At 46.8% G+C, this 9,261-nt stretch overlaps 1 long non-coding RNA gene across 1 annotated transcript; it reads right to left on the bottom strand.

Annotated features, from left to right (window-relative positions):
• Positions 1–270: 270 nt before the first annotated feature.
• LOC148685386 (uncharacterized) lies at positions 271–8,744 on the bottom strand. Its single transcript, XR_015950384.1, has 2 exons — positions 8,517–8,744; positions 271–2,310 (listed from the first exon to the last, which is right to left on the bottom strand). It is a non-coding gene; the product is annotated as an uncharacterized LOC148685386 (long non-coding RNA).
• Between the last annotated feature and the right edge of the window lie 517 nt (positions 8,745–9,261).

Here is a 9,261-nt window from a genome sequence, read left to right as displayed (position 1 = left end):
TCAAACTGCTAGGTTGGCAGGAGCTGGGACAGAGCAATGGGAGCTCACCCCGTCACGCAGATTTGAACCGCCAACCTTCCGATTGGCAAGCCCAAGAGGCTCAGTGGTTTAGAGCCTCCCGCATTTTACAGTGTGGAGAAGGAGTTGCTTATCCCCTAGTTTTCACATTTCTTGTATCACTGCCTGGAGGAGCATCACTTCTCTCAAAGTTGTAGCACAGTTCCTGGTGGTTTGAATGCATCAAAGGAAAAGAACACTCGTTTCAATATGTAATTTGAGATAAGGTGTGCATTAAAAAATTGATTCATGCAGAAATGGAACAGGGTTGTGGGTGAAATTATTGTGGAAATAAACTGGCTTATCCATCCCTAGACAACGATATTATAAACAGTGCCCATTCCACAAAAAACCTGCCTGTGTGTGTGATTGCTATCAGATCCATGCCCTCAAATGCATCATCTTCTCTGACATAAACAAACTGACCATGCCAATCACGCATCCAAGTTGTGCAATGGATTACAATTGCAACATTTAAAAAGGTAATCAAAGATTAAAATAGTTGAGGGGTGAACATTTAAGATTCTCCATGCCTAGGACAACAGAGTGACCAGAGGAGGTGGCATCAGGGCAAGACTTTGGGGCAGGCACCAGGGGGGTCCACTCAGCAGAATGAGCAGGAAGCCCCCCTAATACAACAGGGCTGGCTTAGCACCTCTTTAGGTAAAGTAATACACTTCATTGTCTAACCCTGTGCCTTGCCCATCACCCCTCAGCTCCTATCCTTAAATCCAGAGTCAAACATTACCTAACCGCACCTCTGGCTATTTGAAGAAGACCATGGTGTAAAAGGGCCTGTCTGAACAGCTTTCCCCAAAAAGCTGCCGATCCTCACCTGCTTGTTTAGGTCCAAAGGTTGAGTTTGGCTCTGTCATGCCACAAATATTTCAGCCCTTGGGGAGACAGGCAGACATCATTACTGGGATGGCGTTGAGCAAAGGCAGCGGTTTGGATCCCTGACAGAAAGTCATATGGACCCTGCAATTACAGTCGAACGCACCCATCCTGTGAGAAATATTCTTCCCAATCCTGTCTCTCCACAAATCACCTTGAAGAAAAACGGGAAGGCCCAGATTCAGCGATTGCACACGTTCTCTCTCGTGATAAACGTGAGTGTCAGAAAGTGGTTTGATCACACGTGTTTTCGTCACGAGTGGGATGAGTTTGATGGCTATTCCAGAAAGTATTCACTTCTGATTTCGTTCAAAGGAAACTTCTATGAGACTCTGTTTCGTCACCCGATGGCAGCCTATTAGGCCAGTTGCCTCAGTGTGGATCAGGGGAAGGGATTCTTATTAAGAACTCTCTGGTACTTTTGGCTCTAGAAGTATAGACAGGGGTGGCCTGTCCTATTTCACTGCCTGAGGCAAAATGGGAAGGTGCTGCCCTATATACGGTTACTTATCAGTGTCTTGGGAAGGTCATGCAAGGCCTCTGTGTAATTTCGGGGCTCTCACAAGATCTTGCCTGAACCTGCCATCGCTGCTTCTCTGTGGGACGTCCCTGATTTAGAGAAGCCATCCCGGTTTCTGATTTGATCCCAGAATGTCCCCCTTGCAAACGCTGCGGGTTACGAACTCTGCTAACCCAGAAGTAGATGCCCCTTGTTGTGAACTTTGCCCCGGGATGCGAGCGGAATAGGGACTTCCTATTCAATATTATTATTATTATTATTATTATTATTATTATTATTATTAATGCCCTATCCATCTGACTGGGTTGCCCCAGCCACTCTGGGTGGCTTCCAACATATATAAAAATATAATAAAACACCGAAAACTTCCCTATATAGGGGGGGGGGCTTCAGATGTCTTCCGAAAGTTGTATAGTTACTTATCTCCTTGGCTCGGGGGTTACATCACTCTATGCCCTCCCAACATTTCTCTGATGAAAATAGGGACATCCCAAGGAAAAGTGGGACATTCCAGGATTAAATCAGACTTTGGGATGGCTTCTGTAAATCCAGGGCTGTCCCTGGAAATTAGGGACACTTGGAGGGTCTGGACCCTTCTTGCAGACTGTGGAATGTTCTCTCCTGTCTATTTTATTAATGCCACTTTTAAAAAAGTCCTGGCTTCTCCCAAAGAATCCTGGGGAATGTTGTTTGTTAAGGGTGCCGGCAGTTGTTTGGAGACCCCTGCTCTCTTCCCACTAGCAGGACTGCGTGGTTTCACCCGGTTGTTGATTGGGTCACAGATTATGGAATCCACATAAGATTGACTGCATTGCTGCCCACCCAAAAGTGGTCTTGCCCTTTTTAAACAAAAAAGAAAAAAAGAGAAAAGGAAGTCAGTGATGTCAAGTTTGGCCACATGGTTCATCCCAAAATCATGATAAGCCAGAGGTTCAGCTGGTGTGCTATAGCGCAGTGTTTCTCAACCTTTTTTGGGCCACGGCACACTTGTTCTATGAAAAAAAAATCCTGCGGCACACCAACTCTGTGCTGCCCTATATTTCGTTTAGTTTGGAGGGGAGACGTAAAGCATGCCACTGAAGAACTGCTGCGCGGTAGCCAGGTGGACCCACCAGGCGCAGAGCCTGCGGAGCGAGCGGGGACACGTTAGACGGCACGCACAGACCCCAGGTGGGCAGACACGGGCGCGCAGCTGCCGCCGCCTCCCTCCCACCCGCCCCAGGCAGCCGCCGCCGCTCTGGCCCGGCAAAGGGAAGCCCTGCGCAGCCTTCCCCGCCTGCCTCCTCTTCCCAGGCGGCGGCGCCCTCTCTGGCCTCCGGCTGGATGCCGACTCTAAATTTTGCCGCGACGTGGGGCGGGAAGGGCGATTTGCATTGTCACGTGCCTGGCGGCCGCCAATAAGCAACACTGACCCGCCGGAAAGGAAGCCGGCCGGGTCACAACACGGGCGCTCGCCTCACGTTGTGACCCGGCCGGCTTCCTTTCCGGCGGGTCAGCGACGTGACAATGCAAATCGCCCTTCTCGTCGCGGCACACCAGCCAGCGTCTCGCGGCACAGTAGTGTGCCGCGGAACACCGGTTGAGAAACGCTGCTATAGCGGTTAGACTAGGATTTGGGAGGCCAGTGTTCAAATCTCCACTCGACTTTGAAACTCACAGAGTGAGTGACCTTGGGCCAGTCACTCTCTCTGATCTACCTCACAGGGTTGTGGTGAGGGTAAAACGAAGGGGAGGACCTTCAGCTCCACGGAGGAAAGGCAGGATAGAAATGCAGTGAGTCCATAAGCTTCATTGAACTGTCTGCTCCCTTTGATGACGTTTTGTGGAGGCTGATTTGACTCACAGCTGAGAGCTAATTGCAGTTCATTCTGGAAGCTGTGATATGACTGGAAGCAGCACGATCTATGGACAGATGAACTTCTCCAAAGCAGTGAATCACCTCCAGGAAGCTGCAGCTTCCCCTTTCACCGCTCCAATTCATCTTATTCATTCTCAGGCACCAAAATGTCTTTGACTAGCCTTGCCTGAATCAGCCTCCCGTTATTATGAAACTAAAATTAGATAAAAGCTTCTTGCCTTGTCCTCAGTAGATTGGGTGATCTATTGTTCCAGCTCTTTCACTCTTTCCTGTATTCAATGTTCTTCTAATATTGTCATTAGGATTTATTTGGTGTGGGTTTTTTGTTTTTTTTTGCTCTGTACTGGTCTTTGTTTTTTTGTATTTAGGATGGGAGAAGAATAAAAATAAGATGAGCAGAAAATCTTACACGCCAGCTTTTCCCAACCTGGTGCCCTCCAGGTGTTTTGGACTACAACTCCCATCAGCCACTGCCAACATTATGATCACAATCACTGGTATGTTTCTTTCTTCACGAAAGTGACCGAAAGCCACTTACAAAAACAGTAAAACACTAAAACCAAGTATAAAGCAACCAATCACAATTTAAAAACAGCTATACAGTTAAAAGGCAGCTTTTTACAGATCATGCCACATTAAAAGAGGCGAAAAATACCAGAAACCCTCCAAATTGAGGGCCAAAAGCCCAAGGGGGAAAGGGAAGTTTTTGCTTCACATTTTAAAACAGATAAAGATGCTGCCTAGTTTGCTTCCCTGGAGAGAGCATTCCATGAGTGGGGAGCCACCATTGAAAAACTCTGCCCTTGCGTTGCCACTTTCCAGAACTTCCATGGAAGGGGCACACGGAGAAGAGCATCAGGTGACAATTGCATGGCCACCTGGAGTCCAAATAATCTGGTGTGTATTAGGTTGGCCTAGGCTGCTCTACACTGAATCCTATACGCCACATTTGTAAGAAATCGAATGTGGCAGCACCCAGTGCTGGATTTACGTATAAGCTAAACAAGCTATAACAAAAAAAAAATAAAGGAAAAAAGAAACTGGATGTACATTTTTCAAAATATAAGATAAAAACACACACAAATAAAATAAAACCTACATACAGCAAATGGCTTTAGATACCAATTAGGTCCATAAATTACCATATAGCATATATTCAACCATATAGCATATATTCAACACAAAAAACAGTGACAATTTGTTGTTGACAAAGGACAGCTGGACATATAAAGCGCCCCATGACCTTCAGTAGCTTAGGGCCTCATCAAACCTAAATCTGGCCCTGGCAGCACCCACATTTTGGAATTCCCTTCAGACAGGAGTCTTCACTGTGTACTTTTCGGAGCCAGCTTAAAATGTTTCTGTTTAGACAAGCCTCTCCAGATATGTAGAATGTTTGCATGTGTTTAAATATATTTTTAGCTTAGCAATGGTGTTATTTTTTGAATTTTTAAATAACTGTTTTGAATTGTTTTTACTGATAATAATAAATATAAATGTTAATAAATAAAAAATATAATATATGGTAATTACATCGGTTGGGGCATGGGTGGGGGAGGTAAGCAGGTGGAATGGCTGTTGCATCCAATGTGTGATTAACTTGGAAGGAGAGAAGGAAAACCCCAAACAGAAAATATAAAAGCAGCATACATGTCCACAGCATCTCAGTACGTTTCCAAGCACAATTCAAAGTGTTTGTGCTGACCTTTAAAGCCCTAAATGGCCTTGGTCCAGTATACCTGAAGGAGCGTCTCCACCTTCATCATTCTGCCCGTACACTGAGGTCCAGTGCCGAGGGCCTTCTGGCGGTTCCCTCGATGCGAGAAGCCAAGTTACAGGGAACCAGGCAGAGGGCCTTCTCGGTAGTGGCACCCACCCTGTGGAATGCCCTCCCACCAGATGTCAAAAAGAAAAATAACTACCAGATTTTTAGAGGACATCTGAAGGCAGCCCTGTTTAGGGAGGCTTTTAATGTTTAATCAATTATTTTATTTTATTTTTCTGTTGGAAACCGCCCAGAGTGGCTGGGGAAACCCAGCTACATGGGTGGGGTATAAATAATAAATTATTATTATTATTATTATTATTATTATTATTATTATTATTATCATCATCCCTGAAAAGACCATCAAGCCAATCAATCATGTATTTGGCCAATGAAGCCACATGCTGCCTAGACACAGCGGGAGCCAATGAACTACAGTGGTACCTCGGTTTATGAACACAATTGGTTCCGGAAGTCTGTTCATAAACTGAAGCGTTCATAAACTGAAGCAAACTTTCCCATTGAAAGTAATGGAAAGTGGATCGCTTCTCGGCCTTTTGGCTAAGATCAAGTGTAGAAAGTAATGGAAAGTGGATTAATCTGTTCCAGACGGTCTGTGGAGTACTTAAACTGAAGCGTTCATAAACTGAAGCGAACTTTCCCATTGAAAGTATTGGAAAGTGGATTAATCCATTCCATACGGGTCCATGGGCGTAGGCAGGGGGGGCAGGAGGTGGCAACTGCCCCCCCTAGAAGCAAAAAAATTAATGTATTTTACAGACCATAACCAGCACTTTTCCCCTCCAAAAACTGAAGTGGAAAGGGCTTTGCTTTAGCAAGAGCAGCTAAGTCTCCGCTTGCTGGGGTGGGGGGACACAGCAGTAACAAAAACACATCAAATAAATAAAGCAAAGTGGCTACCAGTAGTTAAGCAGTTAAGACAATGGAGCATATATCCCCAGGCAAGATTCGATAGCTGACCATTTCACCCTATTGCTCTTAAGTGGGAGTTGTTAATGAGCATTCAGGAGCATTAAGAGTTCTATTGGCGATTTAATGAGGGTGCAGACTCAGAGGATTCAATTTGACTAAGGTGGCTCTGCAAGGCTAAAAAGAAGTGAATAAGAAAGGGGGGGCTGTAGCTTTGACAGACACAGTGATGTTTATAAAAAGCATTGGTGTTCCAGTCTGCCCCTCCTCCTGCATCTGTATACTGTAAATCAGGGGTGGCCACCTCCCAAGAGACTCTGATCTACTCAGAGTTTAAAACTGGGGGTGATCTACCCCCTTTTGGGGGGTTCAGGTCAAAGCTGTTGAGTTTTTTTAAAGGAAGGGAAGCCCTGTTTTTTGGGGTTTAGGTCAAACTTGTTGAGCTTCTTTTAGGAGGGAGGGAGGCCCATTTTTGTTTAGGGCTTCAGGTCATAGTTCAACTTTTTTGATGGAGGAGGAAAATTTTGGGTGAGCTTTTTTTAGGGGTGCCAGTGACCTACCAGTGATCTACCACAGACATCCAGTGATCTACTGGTAGATCACAATCTACCTGTTGGACGTGCCTGCTGTAAATCAAGCAGAGAGAAAGCTGCTTACAAGGCTCCTGTACATGCAGAGTTCCAGCATCACAGCGTCACCCAGAGGCACCCACAAATATGAGTTATCCCTCTCTCTATTTCTTCCTTCCTTCCCTCCCCCTTCCATCCTTAATAAAATACGGGGGGGGGGCAGATAAGCCCCACATAGAAAGCCCATCAACATGGGGGGATGACTCTTTCAAATACGGTATTTACCAGTAATTGGGGGGGGGGGAGAGGCACCTAGGCCTCTAGGAGTTGGCTGCTATGCCTAGGAGTAGGACAATTCAAGAAAGCAGAACGATGCATATGGTATGGTAATATATCAATAGAATCGTAGAATTGTAGTCGGAAGGGACCACAAGGGTCATCTAGTCCAACCCGCTGCAATGCAGGATTTTTTTCCTAAGGTGGGGCTTGAACCATGGTTGAAATATTATGCTGATATGCAGCAACGCCTCGGAGCCGTCGTGGCTGCGGCCATGCCTTGCCCCGCCCTCGCCCGCCCTTCCACCCCCTCTCGCCTGCCCGACCCTCCTGTCCTCTTGCTGCAGAGTTCCAGCATCACAGCGTCATCCAGAGACACCCACAAATATGAGTTATCTCTCTCTCTATTTCTTCCTCCCTTCCCTCCCTCTTCCATCCTTAATAAAATACGGGGGGGGGGGCAGATAAGCCCCACATAGAAAGCCCATCAACATGGGGGGATGACTCTTTCAAATACGGTATTTACCAGTAATTGGGGGGGGGCACCTAGGCCTCTAGGAGTTGGATGCTATGCCTATGAGTAGGACAATTCAAGAAAGCAGAATGATGCATATGCTATGGTAATATATCAATAGAATCATAGAATTGTAGTCGGAAGGGACCACAAGGGTCATCTAGTCCAACCCCCTGCAATGCAGGATTTTTTTCCTAAGGTGGGGCTTGAACCATGGTTGAAATATTATGCTGATATGCAGCAACGCCTCGGAGCCGTCGTGGCTGCGCCCGTGTCTTGCCTCGCCCTCGCCCGCCCTGCCACCCCCTCTCGCCTGCCCGACCCTCCCGTCCTCTCCAGCCAAGCAGGGTAGCCGCCAACGCTACCAGCCCCAGAAGCACAAGGTGGCCGCTGCTGCCACCGCCACGATGTCATCAGGCCCGCTGGCCCTTTAGCCCCGCCCACTTTGTGGCCCCTCCCCTTCCGTGCCTTGGCCCCGCCCCTGAACGACCATGGCTTGCCCCCCCCCCCTAGTTTTGATCCTGGCTACGCCCCTGTACAGGTCCATGGAGTACTCAACCTGAAGCGTACTTAACCCGAAGCATGGGTGTAATTGGTTCCGGAAGTTTGTTCATAAACTGAAGTGAACTTTTCCATTGAAAGTAATGGAAAGTGAATTAATCCGTTCCAGTTGGGTCCATGGCGTTCGTAAACCGAAAATTCGGAAACCGAGGTGTTCATAAACCGAGGTTCCACTGTATTGGGTACAGGACTCTTGACAATAATGAAGACTCTCCAGGTTAAGAACATCCATTCATAGCATAATGCAGCAGGGAGGCTATGTGTCTGTTACATAGGACAGTCCTCTTTTTGAAGGCATCCTTTATTTAAGGTCAGCTGAAACTTTAAAAACCCCAAGAAGGCAAAGTAGGGGCCTCAAACGTGCCTGTCAGCAGTGGGCACATGGATAGCAGATTCAGCAGGTATATGGGTCACAATTTCCCCTAGTACAGTGAGATGCATTGGATTTCTTTTTAAATCACAGTACAGTAATTATTTCTAAATTTATATCTATGCTGCATACAGATTGGCATATGCAACTTCTATGCAGATCGCTGCCCTCCTTTTTGACAATGCGTAAGCGGTCTCCTTACCTTGAAGCGCAACTAATTTTACTCTATGTCGTCTCTTTAGTGATGGAGCAAAGGACTAGATGCAAGCATGACAAGCGAGCCCACTTAAAAGCTAGGAAAGGAAACACTCCAGCAAGTCCCAGCGAATATATATTAACATGAAGCTGGGTCATTTGATGTTTGCCAGGCTAGGAAATCCACTTCTACTTATGCAAAGTTTAAAACAATATTTGCCTATCCTTTCCAAGGCCTCCCAAAGGGCTTGCAAGAAAGGCGCCGAAATGAATGTATTCATTTATCCAGAAGCACAGAGCGCTTTGCTGGCAGCACCAAGATGGGGGGGGGGGGAAGGAGTGAAGTGCTTTGTGGCTGCCTCCTTGAGCTGAAATAGGCGTTGCTTTAGAGTAGCTGCCAGGCACTTAGAACACAGGAGGTTATGGGAAACCTTTAGAACAATAGCTTCCTCCTCGCTTCATTTCTCTTCACTCTCAGGCAAGAAGGCACGCAGCTGAATGTAATATGTAGGTACACTACAAACACTGCAGGGATGGGAAAACTTTTTCCCCCCAGTTGAGGACGGTATTCCCTTGAAGCTAATCTTTTGGGGTCCCACATATTGGCGGTGGGCATGGCCTAAGTCATAAGTGGGTGGAGAGAGAGCCAAAGGTAGGTGGGGCCAACCCCTTTCCTCTTTCTGCCCCCCCCTTTTTGGCCACCCCTTCTGTCTGGTTCCCCCTCTTTGCCAATCACATGAAATTAGGCCTTG

Source organism: Zootoca vivipara, chromosome 6 (assembly GCF_965207765.1).
Source record: "Zootoca vivipara chromosome 6, rZooViv2.hap1.1, whole genome shotgun sequence".
NCBI classification, from domain to species: domain Eukaryota; kingdom Metazoa; phylum Chordata; class Lepidosauria; order Squamata; family Lacertidae; genus Zootoca; species Zootoca vivipara.
This window is presented reverse-complemented; position numbering and strand designations above follow the sequence as displayed.